The sequence below is a fragment of the Balaenoptera ricei genome, chromosome 1, assembly GCF_028023285.1.
Source record: "Balaenoptera ricei isolate mBalRic1 chromosome 1, mBalRic1.hap2, whole genome shotgun sequence".
In the NCBI taxonomy this organism is placed as follows: domain Eukaryota; kingdom Metazoa; phylum Chordata; class Mammalia; order Artiodactyla; family Balaenopteridae; genus Balaenoptera; species Balaenoptera ricei.
This window is the reverse complement of record NC_082639.1, coordinates 98,463,773-98,483,599: the sequence shown is the minus strand read 5'-3', so window position 1 is coordinate 98,483,599 and position 19,827 is coordinate 98,463,773. Positions and strand designations below refer to the sequence as shown.

The window sequence follows — 19,827 nt, the reverse complement described above, 5'->3', positions numbered from 1 at the left end:
CTTCCAACTTGCAGTGCACTAATTTTCTCTTCAGCTGTGTTTAATATACATGCAAATCCATCCATCAAGTACTTCGTTTTGGTTGTTGTGTTTTTTTTAGTTCTAGAATTTCTATTTGGCTTTCTTCAAAATAACAAGATCACTTTTTAGTTTCCATTCCCTTACAAAATTTTCAGTCTTGCCTTTTATTTCTTTGAATTGTAAGCATAGCTGTCTGAGGGTGATAATTCCAATATTTCAAGCATTTGTGAATCTCTTTGTTATCTGTTGTTTCTTCTAGTTCTCATTCATAGTGTTTTCTTTCCTTGTGTACTTGGTCATCTTTAACTCTATGCTAATCAATGTATTTGAACAGTGTTTGAAGGAATAATCTGAGATTTAGGGTGATAGTATTTTTCCTCCAGAGAGGATTTTAGTTTGCTTAGTGAGCTTTTGCCAGACACCTGGGAATGCTGCCAGTACAGGACTACCTTCATCTGAATTCCTTAGCCAGAATTCAAGGCTGCACATCCATGAGAGGGAATGTTTACTTCCAGTTCATCTTTACCCTGAGGGTGGAGCCCTTCAGGATCCCAGCTCTGAGAGAGGTGGAGAGTATTTATTCATGCCTCCCACTCTGGGACGGGGGTGGGAACTGCAAAAATCAGAGATCCTTTATTTTTTTTTTAAAGCCCAGTGTTCTTTTTTTTTAAAGGAACATTTATTTATTTATTTATTTATTTATTTATTTATTTATTTATTTATTTAGGCTGCGTTGGGTCTTCATTGCTGCGCGCGGGCTTTCTCTAGTTGCAGTGAGCAGGGGTTACTCTTCGTTGTGGTGCACGGGCTTCTCATTGTGGTGGCTTCTCTTGTTGTGGAGCATGGGCTCTAGGCGCGGGCTTCAGTAGTTGTGGCACGTGGGCTCAGTAGTTGTGGCTTGTGGGCTCTAGAGTGCAGGCTAAGTAGTTGTGGCGCACAGGCTTAGTTGCTCCGCAGCATGTGGGATGTTCCCGGGCCAGGGCTCGAACCTGTGTCCCCTGCATTGGCGGGCGGATTCTTAACCACTGCACCACCAGGGAAGTCCCCAGAGATCCTTTTTGTCACTGTTACTTCTGGATTAATTTATTTTTCAAAAGCAAGGATATACTGGGCTATACCTGTCTGAGCTCTCACTTCGTCAGAGATTATAGCCCAATGATTCTTCATTATGTTGTTACCTCTTTGATGATCCTAAGAAAATGTTGTTGTATTTCATCCAGCTTTTTATTTGTCCTCAGCAGAAGGGTTTATTCAAATTGATTAGCTTTTCATTACTGCAAGTAGATGTCCTTCTCTCATTTTTCCTTACAATGATTCAGCGAGGTGAGTAGATATGAATATTCCCATTTTACAGATGAGAATGTGAGTGTTAGAAACTTTGCTTAAGTCAGTGGTCCCCAAGTGGAGGACTCGAGGGTTGAATCAAGACTGTTCTAAGCCCAAAGCCCTTTGTTTTCCCACTATACCATGCTTAGAAATGTAAAGAGGAGCAGGAAGCTATTTAAACTGTCCGTGAGGGACTTCCCTGGTGGTCCAGTGGTTAAGACTTCGCCTTCTAGTGCAGCAGGTGCGGGTACGATCCCTGGTCAGACTAAGATCCCACATGCCTCACGGCCAACAAACCAAAACATAAAACAGAAGCAATATTGTAACAAATTCAATAAAGACTTAAAAATGGTCCACATCAAAAAAAAAAAATCTTTTAAAGCCACCAAGGGGGTGGTACAATTTGGGAGACTCTGGGACTTCCCTTACTCATCAATGCCCGATATTTCATACTTAGAGATTCCTGTCTCAGAAAGGTGTGTGCTCCGGCTAGAGTGTAAATATCCCTGGGGAAATAATAAAATAAAAATATATATCTTTTAATGAATAAATAAATAAAGTGTCCGTGAAAGGCCTGCGTAAGAAGTCAGAGGAAAATGGGAGACCTGGGCAGTGAGTTTCAGGAGCAGATACATCCACAGAGCGGAGCTTCTGTGTCAAAAGAAAAATTCTCAAAGGCAAAGGGCAGGCCAGGCTGTGCAGGTGCCCTCCGCTGGAGCGGGAGTCCCTGTTGAAACAGATGTGCCCCCTCGAGTGGCCCTGATCTTGGGGACACAGATGCTCCCCACTGGAGCTGGAGTGTACAGAGGGCAGGGGAGGGTCCCAGCAGCTGGGAGCCCAGGTTGGAGCAGATGTGCTCCACAGAGCGGAGGGCCCAGTGGGAGCCACAAGATTGCCACTCGGTGGAAGGGCCTGGGAGGAGGGCCAGCCCGGGGCTTTAGGATTCTGCTTGACCTGACGGGAACTACACAGGGCTTGCTAACTCACACTCCTCTCTTCTCTTCCTGCCCTCCTTGTCTTCTTCCTGCCACCGGGAAGCCACCCTGCAGCCCCTCTGGAACACCTTGGTCCCAGACCTCTGAGATTAGGAAAACAAACACATTCTGGAATTCCTTTTCCCCCACAAGCCGGTCGCCGCATCTCTGACTGTAGCAGCAGGGAAATTTTCTTCGGGCACTTTCCCCCAGCCAAGCGAACAGCAGGCTCCAGCCCTCCACATCCCTACCCTCCCGGCTCTGATCTTGCTCTCAAGCAAAGTTTACTTCTTCCCTAAAGCTTAGGGCCTCTGCTGAACCAAGCTCTTTAAAGGGGGTGGCAGGATTGGGGGGGTGAGATTTATGCCCCTCCAGGACTTTCCTTTTTCACTCGGCAATATTTCTCAGCTTAATTGTCACACCATCCACACAGGAGGCTCATGAACACACACAGGTATGAGGGCTCAGTGGGGATCCCACCAGCTGGGAGCCAGTGAGGGTGGACCGGGGAGGGCAGGGAGGAGGGGAGAGGGGACCGAGCCTGGAGCTGGGTGTGCACCCAGGTCGTGGCCGTGAATCTTTGTCGGGACCTGAAAAATGTGCTCCTGCAGTGTCCCCACGTGTCCCCTCTCCAGTGGACTGAGGCTGGGATGTACACCTTCTCCTCTTGCAGACTTTCTAACTCTTTTTCTCCCTGTTGGGGTTGATGCTTCACCAAGATTAATAGTCGACTGAGTCATTTTTAAAGGGGCCCTGTGATGAAGAGAAAGCACATAAATAAGCCCTGCCTGTCAGCTCAGGACGCCCTTTCCTCATGCCACCGGTTCTGCTTGGTAGCCAAGAAGCCCTCTGCCCTTACTTGGATACACCGTCCCCCTGCAGCAGGCTCACCCGCCAGCCAGCCATGTGCACAGGGCCCTGGAGGGGCCAAGGGGGCAGCTCAGTGCAGGGAGGTGGGGGAGGGGAGGTGGGGGAGGGGAGGGCGGGGGAGCTTCTCAGCCTGTGCCTGATTGTTCTGGGCCCAGCCTTCTCCCCTCGCTGAAAGGTCGTGGTCAAGATCGTAGGCTCTGGAGGGAGACCACCTGGGCTCAAACACTAGCTCGACAGTTTATTACTTATATGATCGGGGATTATTACTCAACCTATCTGAGCCTTAGTTTCCTAGTCTGCAAAATGGGGATAATTATAGATCCTGTCTCCTGGGGTTGTTGGGAGAATAAAATAGACAAATACTTGAAAATTACTTGGGCCAGTGCCTAGCGCATACTAAGCATTCATACGTGAGAGTTAGTCACGTTACGTCGCCTTCCCTTGGAGCTGCAGTTGTGTTTCCCGCAGAGGCTGCCGGTGTCGTGGAGGCCACGCGGAGCCCTGGGACTGACCTGGCGTGTTCCCTTCCCCGCACGCAGTAGTCACATTGGGCCCGCAGCTCTGGAGGTTAACTGAAGGGCAGAGGGCAGAAATGTTACAAAGGAGAGCTCAGAGTACAGGGGCTTGGTTACAACGTAATGTGTGTGGTCACGTGGGAATTTGGGGGCGCCTGGGAGACGGGCCCTGCCAGCCCTGTAGCAACCCCCAAGCCCACCTGCCTTTATCCATTTAGATTTTATTAAATTAGGGGACTTCCCAGGTGGCACAGTGGATAAGACTCCGCGCCCCCAATACAGGGGGCCTGGGTTCGATCCCTGGTCAGGGAACTAGATCCCACATGCATGCTGCAACTAGGAGTTTGCATGCCACAACTAAGGAGCCCGTGAGACACAACTAAGGAGCCCACCTGCCGCAGCTAAGACCCAGTGCAACCAAATAAATCAATAAATAAATATTAAAAAAAAAATTAGATATTGACAACGAGAAGAGCGTGCTGCCAGGGCTGAAGGAAGGCTCTGATTAACAAGGAAACGGGGCCGCCCTTGACCAAAGCATCCCCTGTCACCTTGGCAAAAGCCAGAGAGGAGCTGGGAATGGGGTGAGGGTGGAGAAGGAGTGAAATGCCATGGACGTGGGGATATGGAAGGAGACCTTGGTCCAAGGGGCAAGGGCCAGGCAGCTCCCCGCACCGACTATTCATTGAGTACTTTCCCATATGCGCAGCCCTATTTTAAGCTCTATAGGATGATACAAAATAGCAAAGGACACAGCCCTGCCCTCAAGAAGCAAGAATCTAGTTGGCAACATGAGCCTCACACAAATGAAACATTAAATTATCAACAAGGGATTTTGCAGGGCTGGTTGTCGTAGGTGAAAAATGAGCAGTGGTTTCAGGCGACTCTGAAAATGAGGGGGTTGAAGTCGATGGTTCTTCTTTTAACTTAGTCGGTTCCCCCCTCTACCCTCAGCTTTTTATTCTGGAAAAGTTCAAAGAGTATACAAAAAGGGAGAGAGTGGTAACTGAAACTTCATGCACCTACCTACCTGGCTTTATCTTTTTTCTCCTCACTTGCCCTTTTTTCCTGGAGTATTTTAAAGCACATTCCAGATACGTGTCATCTCACCCATAAATATTTCAGTATGCATGAAACAGATGGTTTTTAAGGTTTCTTCCATCTCTGACCTGGTGTGAGTGTATGCGTGCTTGTGAATGTCAGAGGAGTTCTCTGATGGGATGAGGAGGAAGTGATATGTCTATTTGGGGTTTGGTGTATGTGGGGAATGCTATTTTACACACACACACACACACACACACACAACCAGCTGCCCTAAGGACCACCTCTAATCATTTCAAAACTATCTTTACTGATCCTAGCAGATCTCAGCCCAGAAAAGGCTGGCTGGAACAGCTTGGACATGAGGATCCAAAAGAGGTAGAGACTGAAAGAGAATCAGCTGAACGTCCATTTCTCCATAAAAATACGTAACGAACCCCACTACCTGGCAGGCAACGTGCTTACTAAACACTGACGAAGCGGAGGTGACCCAGGCAGGCAAAGCCCCTTCTGTCACCAGCTTACATGGGGGTGTGGGGTTTGGGGGCAGAGAGCAAATGGGCCGGTGTGTACTGTAGGAGTGCTGTTCTGGGGTGTCACACCTCAGAGACCTCTCACAGAAGCGAGCGTAAGACACACAGAGAGGCAGAGGCTCAGAGACCCAGAGATTAAAGATCGAGGCCACAGGGGCCAGGCTCCAGGCCCCTCCAGGCAGGCGTCCGAGGCCAGGTGCCTGACGAGGGCCGTGGCAGCAGCCCCCTCGCTGTTTCCTTCCCCAGCCAGCTTCGGGTGGGGTCAGGTGAGGCAGAGTCCAGCCCACGGCTCATTTCCACCTTCCAAAGCAAAAGAAACCCTGCAGGGGGATGATCAAGGCTCAGCGAACGCACCCAGCTGAACCAGACCAAACCCAGAAGCTCTGAGCCCAGGGCTGGCAGCATGTAAGATGCAGAAGGATGCTTCTGGGTTTTCCATAGCTCAGAGGAAAATGAAATTGGCCTCAGGCCCTGGAGCAGGATTTCAAGTACCTGAGATGAGCTTAGAGGTAATAGTTAAGTGTCTTGGGGACCCAGGAATTTAGTCCTGGTACAGGCTCAAGGGGAAACCTGCCTAAAGAATGATGACTGAATTTAGTCCACCACCCCTAAAAGTACCTTTGAACAGCCCACTGTGTGTCCGCTATGGCAGAAGTGCTGCAGTAACACAGAAGTAAAACCCTATCTTCAAGATGGTGATGTTAGGTTTGTGAGGCACCTACTATGTGCCCAGCACTGTGCCAGGCCTGCTGTCATGGAGTTTCCCATCTAATGAGTAGAAAGATGTGCAGTTCAGATAAGGCTTAATGGGAGAGAGAGAATGTCTTCTGGCCCTTAGAGGGTGGGGAAGGGTGAGGAGGGGAAGGGAGAACACACAAGATGAGGGAGGGTGGCATTAGACAGTACAGGGTGGAGGGGAGGAGGGCCAGAGAAGACTTGGGAAGGACAGTTGGAATAGACTGGATTTACCCGATGGGCCGTGGAGGGCAGAGCGCTGATGATGAGTAGGGATGCCTCGTGGCCGCATACAGGGTCAAGCGGCCAAATCACTCAGCACCTCAATCTGTCCTGGCCTGGGGCTAAGATTCCTCTCAGCACTGAGGTCCTTGCCTCTTACCCACTCTTTCCCCTGCCACCATGCCAGCCGGAGCTACAGGGGAAAGAATCAGAGGTGTGCTGGCAGAGACAAGACTGGACCTTCAGAGAAGGTCTGCACAGCCATAAACACTCTGTGCACAGGAATTTGTCTGCTTTGCCGCGAACCCACCCCAGCTTCTGCATCCTAGTGCTGCATCACCTCCGTGGACTTTGACCTCAATGCTCATGCCCTTTGGGAGTGCCATCTGGCGTCCGACCTGGCCGCACCCCCACCTCTGCTGTGCACTTTGTGGCCCTTCCCCCTTCCTCCCAAGGTCAGACCGACTTTCTGCCATAAAGGCCCACCCTGGTGCCAACCAAAGCTTATTGTGGTAGGGGTCCCCTTTGTAGGGGAGACATCTCACCCCTCCTGAGAAACGCTTGCCAGCCCAGGGTGGCAGAAGGCCGAGAAGCCGCCCCGGGGAGAAGGGCTGTTTGATGGCCGGGTGGAGAAGGGGAAGCAGATGGTACAGGCCTGCAGGACAGGGTCTCTGAGGGAGCACCGTGGTTTGACGAGACGCACATGCTACTCTTTCTTGTCAACCTCTGCTCCCAAGGGTGCAGAGAGGGTAGACAGGGACAAGTCTCTGGGGCACTGAGACTGCGGAGAATGGATGAGCAAGGCCTAATTTCCAGAAGAGCGTGCCCGTCAAGATTGGGGCTAGTACTTTGACTGTGCCGAGGTGCCTCCTGGCCCACGGGCGCCCTGAGTCAGGGCACGGGCCCCCCTCCAGGTCTGGCGAGGCTCGTCCCCAGAGCTGGGTCCAGTCAGGGCAGGGTGGTGCCTCGACTTCTTCCTTCCAAAGGATAAATGTCCTTGCAGAACACGCTCGGAGCAAGCCCACTCAGAGAGCAGGGAACCACTGACTGGGTATTTAGGAAATGCCACCAGAAATAACCAAATTCCGATTTTCATTTGAATATTTTCCCATTGACAGGAGACCAGTAGTGAACGTGATTACATCTCCTTCCCTGGTTTTTATACGAAGGTGGCTGGCACCATTTCTGTCTAGTTATAACATTGGTTTGCTGTCTGCTTATCCTCTGTATTTTCATCCGTGTTAGTGCCTCTTTCCCGGGAGCCGTGTGAGCTAAAGGGATGGTGTCTTTACAGGAATCAAGCTTCACTCAGCACCGTGATGTGACTACAGCGATCACTTCTTTGGTGACGTGGCTGCTTCAGGCCGCTCCTTGGTCCTTTCTGTCCTCCTACTGGTCATGATAGGAATAGACTCAGCTAGGAGGACTATTTGGACCAAGTGACAACATGGGGGTGCTTAAGGATTAGGTAGAGGAGACGAGGTCTACTCCAGAAGCTGGACTCATTAGGGATAACGAGTCAGTTTAAGGCACTATGTTCAGTCATAGTTAATTTTAGCATTTCACTTTTTCAGTTCTAGAAGCTCCATTTGATTCTTTTTCATATCTGCCTGGTGGTTCCTGATACTGGTCTATTGTAGTTCATCTTTGTGATTCCATCCTTTATTTTGAAAAAAAAAAAAAAAAATTTCCATACGTAACTCTTCTGCATCTAACAATTCCAGTATCTGAAGTTCTTTGGTTGGGGCGGGGTGGGGGGGGTGGTCTAAATCTACTGTTTGTTTTTTTTCTGTTGACTCTCACTCATGGTTGCTTGCTTCCTTGTGATTTTTTTAAGCAAACTCACATTTACATGATTTTAATCTGTAGGAATCCTGAAGGCCCCAGTTAAAGGTGTTTTCCTCAGGACAGTATTTAAATCGGGTTTGCCCATAAGCTAGGTAGTACTACCATCTTGGGAGCACTTCAGCCCATGTGCTGGGCCTGGCTTAAGTGGAAAACTCGGAGAAAGTTCCTTTTTGCCATTGGGCCAAAGTTCAGTTTCCCAGTGACGGGTCGCAGGTCACCGGGCTGTCGTCGGTACACGCCCTCAGAGCAACAGTGTTCCTCCCCCTGCTTACTGCACCCTCCTGCCAACTGTGATGTTCCCTTGTGGTTTGTTCCTTCTTATTAGGGGTAAATTACATTTCCGCTACTTCGAGTGAACTCAACAATGCCTCAAAAAGTGTATTCTATTCAGGATTTAGATGTTTTGCAGCCGAAGGGCTCCCTGATGGTCTGATCCGCTAGGGTCAGCAGTTCCACTGCTAATCTGTTCATAGTTCATCCACTCATTCAGCAAATACCCTGAGTGCCTACCATGTGCCAGGCACGGTTCCGGGTACGGAGGGTACAGCCTCCGCCCTCGTGGAGCCTGCAGTCTGATCCCAGGAGTCAGTCCCGGAGGCCCCTACCATCCATGGAACACATACCAGAGTTGCTGCTTTCTCTCTTATTCACTCTGAGTGTTGAGTCCCAATTGTGCACATTGCAACATGCCAGGCCCCGGGGATGCAGAGACAGAGAGCCCTGTGCTCAAACTGCACTTTTGCCAATGGCAAAAACAGCCATTTCAAGAGGTATAGCAAGGCATAAAGGAGTAAGGGGTCTGATGGAGATGGAAAGACACAGGAATGAGTGAAACTTGAGAGCCTGAGGGAGGTGACATTTGAACAGCATCTGGAAAGATGGGTAGCTGTTGCCTGGGAAAGAGAAAGAGTTCCCAGGAGAGAGAAGGGCCTGGCTAAAAGCCTGAAGTCAAGGAGGAGCCTGATGCCTCTGGGAGCAGAGATAAGTTCAGTGTGCAGAGTGTAGACAGCAGGAGCAAGGGAGGGTGGGAGCTTGGCTGAGATGTACACAGGGTTTGCCCCATCCTCCAAGCCTGAGTGCCCCCCGGGGTCCCTCCCTTCCCTCCACCCTCACACTGAGTCAGTTACCAAGTCCCCCAGGTTCTGCTTCCTAAATGAGCCGTGTCTATCTCCTCTGTCCCATCCCCACTGCCATTGCCTTGGTTCTGGCATTATTATTTCCTGCCTGGACTGGTGCAGTAGCCTCTTAACTGGCTTCCCTTCATCCCCATCCAACCCATCCTCCACTCTGCTTCAGAGTGCTCTTTCAAAGATGAATATTTAATCCTCTTACTTTAGGAGAAAGTTCAGATTCCTCAGATTAACCCAGGAGAAAGTTCATGTGACCACCTCTCCAGCCTAATCTCCTCATCTTCCTCCAGCCAGTAATTCCTTATAGTTCCAGTAATTCCTTATAGTAGGCAAGCCCTACTGTTTTACGGTTCAGGAAACTGCCCTGTGCCACTGCCTCTGGGAGGTCCTCTGACCACCCTCCAGCTTGATTTAGAGGTCCCTCCTTAGTGCTCACACAGGACCCTGTATACAACCTTCCTGTAGTGTAAGGACACTGAACCATCATCATGATTTGCTTGTCTGTCTTCCCTATGAGATCATAAGCTCCTTAAGCGCAAGGGACATGTCTATCTGGCTTTGTATCCCCAGCACCTAGCAGAGTGACAGACACAAGGCAGACATCCAGCAGGGGTCTGATGATCAATCAATCCAGAGGGATGGGATAGAAGCTGTGGGCCCATGCAGGTTGGTGTGTGTGGAGTACACACGATGGGCAGGGCATTCCTCCAGTGATCAGGCCAGCTCTCAACTGATTTATGACCTTGGGCTCTCAGTTTCCTCATAGGTGCAGTGACTGGTCTGAGTCTGGTTGCTGCCACCATTTTCTGGCTCTGACATTCTGTGCGTCTGAAGATCTGCGACCTCCGGAGAGAGGCTGGTTGAGAGCAGTGGTCCTCAAAGTGTGGTCCCGGGTCACCAGCATCAGTGTCACTTAGGAACTTGGTTAGAATGCAGATTCTCAGGTCTTCTCCAGACCTCCACAATCAGAAGTCTGAGGCTGGGGCCTAGCACTCTATGTTTTAACAAGCCTTCCACGCAATTCCGAGGCACACTAAAGTTTGAGAAGGCTGGATTAGAAGAACAGCTTTGTCACCCAGCACAATTGCTACTGAGGTGGCAAAATAAGGAGGTTATCGCCACAGACTCCCAGTGGCCAAGAGCCTGCAGCTGTGACCGGCTGAGCCCCTGAGGGCAGGCCAGCCACAGCAGAGTCCTGGAGAGGTCACACATGCCCCTTGCCCAGGATTCTCTGCTGGCAGAACCCAGAACTCCTCCCTTAGCACCTGAGGGCGTCCCAGCAGGGTGTCTGGGCTCACACCACTTTGAAAGTGTCTCCATTTTCCTGAAGCTGTTTTCTCCTGTGGACTAGCCAAGCCCTCTGGCTCGTCTCTCTCCTCCTGCAGGAGGGCATGGAAAGACGGTGCCTTGCAGTCAGACAAGCCCAATTTGGAACACTGGCTTGGACTGGCTCATGATCTTAGAGGAATTTTTGTTTTTAATTTTTATTTATTTGTTTATTTATTTTTGGCTGTGTCGGGTCTTCGTTTCTGTGCGAGGGCTTTCTCCGGTTGCGGCGAGCGGGGGCCACTCTTCATCGCGGTGCGCGGGCCTCTCACTGTCGCGGCCTCTCTTGTTGCGGAGCACAGGCTCCAGACGCGCAGGCTCAGTAGTTGTGGCTCACGGGCCCAGTTGCTCCGCGGCATGTGGGATCCTCCCAGACCAGGGCTCGAACCCGCGTCCCCTGCATTGGCAGGCAGATTCTCAACCACTGCGCCACCAGGGAAGCCCATGGCTGATGATCTTGAGCACGTTAACTTCTCTGAACTTCGGTTTCCTCATCTCAAAAAGGGGGCTAATTATACCTCATAAGGCTGTTATGAAGATTGAATGGCACATATTGATGCTAAGTAAAAATAAACTATTACTGAACTGTCACTGTGATTGTTAATAAGTTCCCCTGCTCTGAGCCTCAGCTCTCCTCTCTGGGTCCAACCCCCAAGGTCTTCAGAGGAACCTCAAGGTTCCAAAATGCCAACCCATCCTTTTGGCTCCTGGCTTGCTGCTGGGGCTCACTTTGCAGGTGAGCCCAGGAGAGTGCCTGGCTGTAGGGTGGTGATCAGAGGTGTGGTGGTTTTATTTCGGGGGAGGAGGGACGTGTTGTAGGAAGGAGGAGTGATACGGAGCTTTCATTTCATTTCCCAAGTCCCCCTCCTCCAGAATCAGCAGCGCAGGGGTATGGTTAGGCGGCTGCCCTAGATCCAGACACCTCTGAAGTACCCCCTTGCTCTTTAACCAGACTGCTGCCCACCATGTTGGCTCCTCAGGGACCCTGGCTTTGGGCCGTCGTAACTAGGAGTGTGTGTACGGACTTTGAAATCTGAGAGGCTTGATCCATGTCCCGGTTCTGCAGCTGGCTGGCCAAGTTACTTAATTACTCTGTGCCTCAGTTTCCTACCTGTAAAATGAAGGTAATCATCGCATCTATTGCTTAGGGTTGCTGGGAGGAACAAAGGAGATCATGTATTTGCAGTACCTGACATGATTTAAGAGCTCAAAAAAAAAAAAAAAATTACAGCAGTGCTGCTCTGTGGGAGGGGATTTGGACGTGAAAAGGGGCCGACCAGATGTTCCTCACGGGGTGAACTTATCAGCCAGGCTGGTGGTTTTTGTGTCCTCCGGGGTGGTCTCCCATTGTCCTTTGCCCCCGGACAAGAAGGCAGCCACAGCGGTCTGAGAACCTGGAACCGCTGTGGTGCCTAGGCTGCCCTAACTCCCCTCCTCACCCTGACCCCAGCCACGAGGACAGCTCTCATCCTCATCTGCATCTCCAGCACCGGAGGGTCTAGGAGCAAAGGCAGAAGCCAAGTTCAGGGGCATCTCAGTGGAGAAGGTGGGTGTAGAAGTGGGTGTAGCAGTGAGGCGGAGACCCCCTCCCTGCAGAAACTCATCAAGGACGTGCCTCCGTGCCAGAGCTCCCAGCAGCTGGACCCCGAATGGGCGGTGGCCGGGCCTCCAGTAAAGAATGCACTCCCCACCAGCTGGGCAGCCTTACCCCTACCTGAGAGGAAGACAGAATCAGACGGGGGGGAGCTTGGCTTGCGCTTATCTCTCAGCCCCTGGAGGAGGGAATGAAGGTAACAATTAATTGTACAAGGCCGGTGGTTTGTGCAGCTTAAGTTCAGATAAAAAGTTTAATTATCCCTAAGCCCTAATACAAATTAATTAGCCTTCCATATTAGGGGGGTGAGCTTCCCTGCTCTTGCCGCAGCCCAGACATCACTGAGGGTTACCGAGGATGTGCTGGGAGAGAAGCAGGGAGCCCCTGAGCCCCACCCAGTCAGCAGCAGACAGCTGGCTCCACGCTGGCCCCAGCTAAGGGCTGCGTGTGAGCCCTAGGTCTGGGCTGAGCACCCCACAGCTCCCGTATGCGTGGCATGTCACCTCCAGGAGAGGCTTTCTTGTCCCTTACGCTTCTCCACCCTCAGAGCCAGGATGGGAGGTGGGGGAGGGGAGTCCTTATTTGCCTGAAACGAGGAAGACAGAAAGGAAATAAGGCTATGGCTTAAAAAAATGTTTTTTCTAGGCCACGACATTTTCTGTTTTTTCTTTCCTCACCCCTTTCCTTCCTCAAAATTCCACGGAGAAAATAGGCCACAGAGGCCACGAGGACTTAGAAAATCACTGTCAGCTCCAGCACCTCAGTGTTCCTGCCCAGGTGGGCCCAGGAGGGGCCGTGGGACAAAGGGCACTGCCCATCACAGTCATTACGACCTTAACAGCTGCTGTCTAATGAGCGTTTACCGTGTAACGGGAATTTAGTCTTTGCAAAAACATTACGAAAAGGTATGTTTTCTTCATTAACTCACACATTCGACCAACATTTATTGAAGTGATTTGAGCAAGGGAATGACGTGCTTGGATTTGCACTCTAAGACTATGGTTCTTTGTGAATTAAAGGGAAACAAAAGTGCAAGTGACGTGTCTGGTTAAGGGGCTTTTGCAGAAGTCCAGTCAAGAAACGATGGTGGTCTGGGCCTAGGATTTATTTAATAAACATTTATAATAAGTTTTTAATATGTGCCAGAATTGAGCCTTTCACAAATGGTAACTCATCTGATCCCTCACAACAACTCTGTGATGTAGGTACTATTATTTTATCAGTCCCAGGAAACTGAGGACAAAGAAGTAACTTGCACAAGAGTCACCCCGCTAACAAGTGGTAGAACCAGGACTTGCCCCAGATAGTCTGCTGCCCAGAATCCGCACTCTTAACCGCTATCCTGTACTGCTACCACAGAGTGGGCAGAGATGCTGAGAAGGGGGTGAGCGCCAGCTGACTCCTCTGAGCCCTCTCCCATGGCCACCCTTCCCCATGACCACCCTCTCCCCTGGAGAAGCAGGATGTGAGGGACAGAGCAGGACAATGGAAACAGACTGACCTGGGTTTTAACCCATTCAGTTCTGCCTCTTACTACTTGAGGACCTTGAACAAGTCACTGTCCTCTCAGGACCGGCTCCTCAGCCCCACTTGACGGGCTTTTGTGAGACCCAGTGATGCCAAAGTTCCTAGCACAGTCTCCAGTACATTGTTGCCTTTCATCTTTCCATTCTCCATCCCCTCTTCTTAGGCCAAACGATCCTGTCCCTTTGATCGTTTCCCCTATGAGAGGATTTCCAGACAATTCACCCTCCCACCCTCCCTTCTCTTGACATGACCCAGTTAATCATATCCTATACAATATGGAGTGCCCAGAACTCCACACAGCAGCCTAGAAGTGGTCTGCACCAAGGAGCACAGTTTGAACACCCACTCCCTTTTTCTGGACAATGTACTCCTAGCAGTCCAGCCTAAGGCGGCATGAGGTCTTTAGCGGCTGCGTTACACTGGTGGCTATGTTAAACTTAATTCCCCCCAGTGATTTTTAACTTGAATAGCTTTTAAGCTGGTCTCTCTCATCAGCTATACAAGTCATTGATCATTTGAATCAAAATGCTGGTGTTGTCATTTATCTTTGTCAAAATTAATCTGGTTGATTTCACCCACGATTACAACCTCTTAAAAATCCTTTTGACTTCAAAAGACGTCAATTCATAGTAGTGCTGTCATTTAGAAATTTGAAGAGCTTGATTAGAAATAATCAGTCATAACCTCATCATAACCAGCATCATCACCATCATCACCATCATTATCATCATTGTCATTGTCATAGGAACCAAATGGAAGAAGGTTAAACAAAAGCAATAATTTGTTAGTATGCAGAGTCAAAAGAAGGCTTGCACAACCAAGCCACAGGAAAGCCAAAAGTAAAGCTGGTCATCAGTAAGAATTAGGACAGGAACTCGAACCTCCATCAGATTTCCCTTTTCACCTCTCATCTCTTTCTACTGTCAGCCTGCTCCCTTTCTAACTACAATCTGGCTTTTCCCCATGGCAGAAAGCATGGCTGCCAACAGCTCCAGAGCTTTGTTAGTTGCAGTTTCCACTTCTGTGAAAGAGATTGGGACTTCCCTGGTGGCGCAGTGGTTAAGAATCCACCTGCCATTGCAGGCAATGTGGGTTCGAGCCCTGGTCCAGGAAGATCTCACATGCCATGGAGCAACTAAGCCCGTGCACCACAACTTCTGAGCCTGCACTCTAGAGCCCGTGAGCAACAACTACTGAGCTCACATGCCACAAATACTGAAGCCTGCACGCCTAGAGCCCGTGGTCTGCAACAAGAGAAGCTACTGCAATGAGAAGCCTGCGCACCGCAACGAAGAGTAGCCCCCGCTCTCCACAACTAGGGAAAGCCCGCGCCCAGCAATGAAGACCCAATGCAGCCAAAAAATAAATTAAATAAATAAATTAATTTTAAAAAAGAAAGAAAGAAAGAAAGAGATTGATCTGATCTCAAGGGTAAAAATCCAGGGGAGGAGAAAAAAATTGACAGACATCATTAGCCAACAGTGTAAATGCAAATCAAACCCACAGTGAGAAATTCAAAATAGAGTTGCCATATGATCCTGCAATTCCACTCCTGGGCATATACCTGGAGAAAACTCTAATTCAAAAAGATACATGCACCCCAGTCACTATTCACAATAGCCAAGACATGGAAGCAACCTAAATGTCCATTAACAGATGAATGGGTAAAGAAGATGTGGTATATATATACAATGGAATATTACTCAGCCATAAAAATGAATGAAATAATGCCGTTTGCAGCAACACTGATGGACCTAGAAATTATCATATTAAGTGAAGTAAGACAGACAAAGACAAATATCATATGATGTCACTTATATGTAGAATCTAAAAAAAATGATACAAAAGAACTTATTAACAAAACAGAAATAGGCTCACAGACATAGAAAACAAATTTATGATTACCAAAGGGGATAGTGGAGGTGGGAGGGAGAGAGACAATTTAGGAATTTGGGATTAGATCCACGCTACTATATATAAAATAGATAAACAACAAGGACCTACTATATAGCACAGGGAACTATATTCAGTGTCTTGTAATAACCTTTAAGGGAAAAGAATCTGAAAAAGAATATACATATTATATATAATATATATTATATATATAACTGAATCACTTTGCTGTACACCTGAAATTAACACAACATTCTAAATTAACTATACTTCAATTTTTAAACACGTGTGAAAAAAAAACAACACAATGAGATACCATGTCACACCCACTAGGACAGCTAGGATCAAAAGACAAATGGTAACAAGTGTTGGTGAAGATATGGAGAAATTGGAACCCTAATTTATAGCTAGTGGGATTGTAAAGTGACACAGCCACTTTAGAAAACAGTTCACAAGTTCCTCAAACTGGTAAACATAAGAGTTACCACATGAGTCCCAGAGAAATGAAAACATATATCCCCACCAAAACTTGTACACAAATTTTCATAGCAGAGTTTACTCATAATAGCCAAAAAGTAGAAACAATCCAAATGTCTCTCAGCTGATGAATGAGTAAACAAAATGTGGTCTATCCATACGATGAGATATTAGTCAGCCATAAGAAAGGAATGAAGTTCTGATACATGCTACAACATGGGCGAACCTTGAACCCTTAGCACATTATGCTAAGTGAAGGAAGTCAGGCATAAGAGGCCACATACTGTATGATTCCATTTATATTAAATGTCCAAAAGAAGGAAATCCATAGAGACAGAAAGTAGATTAGTGGTTGCCTAGGGCTGAAGGGTGAGGTGTACAATGGTCACTGACTGCTGACGGGTGCTAGGTTTCTACTGGGGGTGATGACAATACTCTAAAATTAGACTCTGGTGATGGTAACACAACTTTGTAAATAAACTAAAAACATTGAATTGTACGATTTAAGTGGATGAATTTTATGATATTTAAATTGTATCTCCATAAAGCTGTTTAAAAATGAATCCAGGAAAGAACTCATTGACCCAGCTTGAGTCAGATGCCTGTTCTGAATTTACTGCCTGTGACCAGTGGGAGCAGGGGCATCGGGGAAGGCTTGTAAGAATATGGCAGCTCCTCTGAGACCCAGCTCCTCTGGACAGAGTTTATGTCATAATGGGGAGGGGAGGGGTTCAGTTCCTAGGAGGGGGTAGGTTATTAGCAGACAAAACAATCGATGCCTACCACACTGGCTATTTTTATAGAGAATTTACATTTACCCAGATACAGCATCAAGTGGTGCTTCTGAATTATCTCATTAATTATCACAACAACCTTGTAAGTTAGGTTTGTAAAACCCATTTATATTGGTAGAGGCTCAGGTTACATAACTTCCCTAAGGACACTTAACTATTTAGTAAGTAGCGGGCTCGGGTTCAACCCAGATCTGATTCCTCTCTCAATCATTAGGCCACACTGCCTCCTTCTGGCCTTACATGAGTTGTTAAAAAAATTCTGGAACGCACCACTGGAGACCTAACTTTAGATCCCTTCTTTATTTCGTTTGCTCATTTACTCTTTCATTGAAGGAGACCCTTGTAACATGAAAACCAGGAACTTCCTTTGCTGTCCTGGGACCATTGTTGTTTATCTTTGAGAAGGGCCGGAAGACTCGAGATGGCTGTTGAGCCCCTGCCAGCCACATTGCTGTCCCCTCCACATTCCTCCAGCTTGTCCAGGGTACAGAGAACGGGGGCAAGAACACACCTTGCTGCAACGATGATGCAGTAGGTCTGTAGCGGTCTCCTGATCCTCCAGCCAGCTAACCCTCTCAAAACAGGAAATAAGGGTCATCTGGCAAGATGTGTGTTTAGTGAACCAGTGCAGCTTATTTTCCAAGTGTTCACACGCTGTCTGCTTAATAATCCACTCTCAAATTCTGCCCGCAACTGGATGGCAGAATTGATGGAGGCCAAGCCTGCTGGTCTGTGGTTCCTCAGACCTCCTTTCCTTTTCTTTAAATATATTGATACAGTAGTTTTCCATCTCTAGTCTCCTGGTATCTCTCTGCTGCATCATGATTTCTCAGCCATCATGGGAAGTGGTTCTATAACGCCATCTGCACATTCCTCCTGTCTCCTGGGGTAGGATCCAGGTGGGCCTGTGATGGGAATCCACTGAAGACAGCTGACCACTCACCTGCTCTCCCCTCCCCTACCTTAAGCTCTGGATCTTTGTTTTTCCACATGTGTCCTGGCCTTCCCAAGATAAAGCATGTTCTTCTTGGTGGAGAAGGCAGAGAGCGCATGGGCGTTGCGTTGTTCAGCTTTCTCTCTGTCGTCTGTTTCCAACAGACCATCTGCCTAGCAGTAGGCACAGCTTTCCTTCCAGTGGATGAAACAACATTCCTGTTGTCCTTAGCATTTTTCACCACCTCAGTCACTGAAATGTAGCCTTCCTGACGCTATTCTTACATACTCCCGCCACGCTTTGTTTTCACCCATGGTCATGTACCCAATGTCCACCTTTCAATCATGTCATCTGAAAACCCCAGCTAACATGACTCACTTCCAGGGCAGCCCCCTTTTCTTCATCACTGGGATGATTTGAACTTGGAATAATCAGCTTCTCGGCAACAGAGACCATGGTTTTCAGACTGTCTAGGTAAAAGTAATAGTACTTATTGTTTGTAGAGCTGTATATGTCACAATAGGATTATGACCTAGGTTACTCTTATTATCTTCATTTTTGAGACAAAGAAACTGAGGCCTAAAGGTCACACAGTTATTTTAGGGTGGAGCTGGGTGAGTCTTGAACCCATATTGTCCAACTTCGGAAGCCAAATTCTCGACCACTTCACTGGAAGCCACTCCTGAGTATCATGGCAGAGAAGGCAAACCTAGCATCAAAGTTCCCAGAAGGAGCTCTCGCAGGCCTTACTGTCAGTGGCATGACTGAGACAGCTTGAGCCAGAACAAAGGGCCTGGACACAAGGAGAAGGAAGATGGTCCTCAAAACAGGAGCCAACTTCATAGGGTGTTGAGAGGCTTAAATGAGATCATTCATCCACTCGCCAAGTATGTATCAATCACGGCACATCCTCCACAAAGCCCTTAGTGTTAGGAGGTGAGGACTTCATAGCTCTGAAATGGCTCCCCCATCCCTTTCCACAGCCTCTCTGGACCCCAGGACACCTGGGCCCCTCAGGACAAGTGACTTGAAGCCTGACAATTTCAGTAGCAACAATTCCTGGTCACCCTAAGCCAGTTTCTGCTCCAGACACCCAGAGGGTGCAGAGATGGGGGAGATGGTGTTTCTGGCTTTGGCCAAAGGAGTCATCACAGCTCTTTTCTTAACTTGGCCTTTAAATTATGTCAATAAAGAAGAGGCTAAACACTTAACCGCTGTGGAGCATATCTTATTGATTGGAGGAGAGAGGCTCTGGCCTGCTTGCCTGGGGCTGGCAGGAGCCAGGGCAGGCTGGTCCCAGGGGGCAGCTGCCAAGGTGTGAGGTTTCTCTGAGCTCTGAGAGTAGCCGGCACTGTCCCAAAGTGGCTTCATGGCTTCAGGGGCTGCGATTTGGAGCTCATGGTCCCCTCTAAGACAGCGTGGCTAGTAGAAAAGAGATGAGAGCAAGAGGTGTGTGTTTTACTCCCAGGCGTAGCCAAACGTGGACAACCCACTTCATGTCTCTGAGCCTCAGTTCCTGCATCTGTACAATGGGGATCGGGGTTCCAAGCTCACAGGGTTCATGAAGCTTCTGTGAGGCAAATGTATAAAAGTGTTTTGGAAATTATAAATCTCCACATGAATAGAAGGTGGTTTATTATTCATCGTTTTTGTTATCAAAAATGAAATTGTGTTCTTCTTCTGCTTCAAAATCATCCATGGCTCTTCTTTGCACTTGGATGAAACCCACACTCCTCGTCGTGGCCCGCTAGACCTCGCATGGTCTGGCCCCCCACCTGCCACCTCAGTTTCCTCTTGTAGAACCTGCCACCCGCCCTGTGCGCCAGCCCCGCTAGCCCTTTCACTGTTCCTAGAACAAGCCGAGCCCCTTCCTACCTCAGGGCCTCCGTCCTTTCTGTTCCCACTGCCTGGCACGCTCTTGCCCAAGGGTGTTGCCTGGCTGGATTCTTTACCTTCAGATCTTAGCTTAAATGTTACCTCCTCCGAGAGGCCTTTCCTGACCACACTCCCCCAACCCGGCACAGCATCCACCTCTGTTCTCTTCATAGAAATAGCCAGAAGTCACAA

The 19,827-nt window shown here is 48.7% G+C and overlaps 1 protein-coding gene across 1 annotated transcript in view; it reads left to right on the top strand.

Moving 5' to 3' along the window:
- KCND3 (potassium voltage-gated channel subfamily D member 3) overlaps nucleotides 1-19,827 on the top strand; it is a 230,851-nt gene that overhangs the window by 193,113 nt on the left and 17,911 nt on the right. The gene's annotated exons all lie outside the window — the stretch shown is intronic.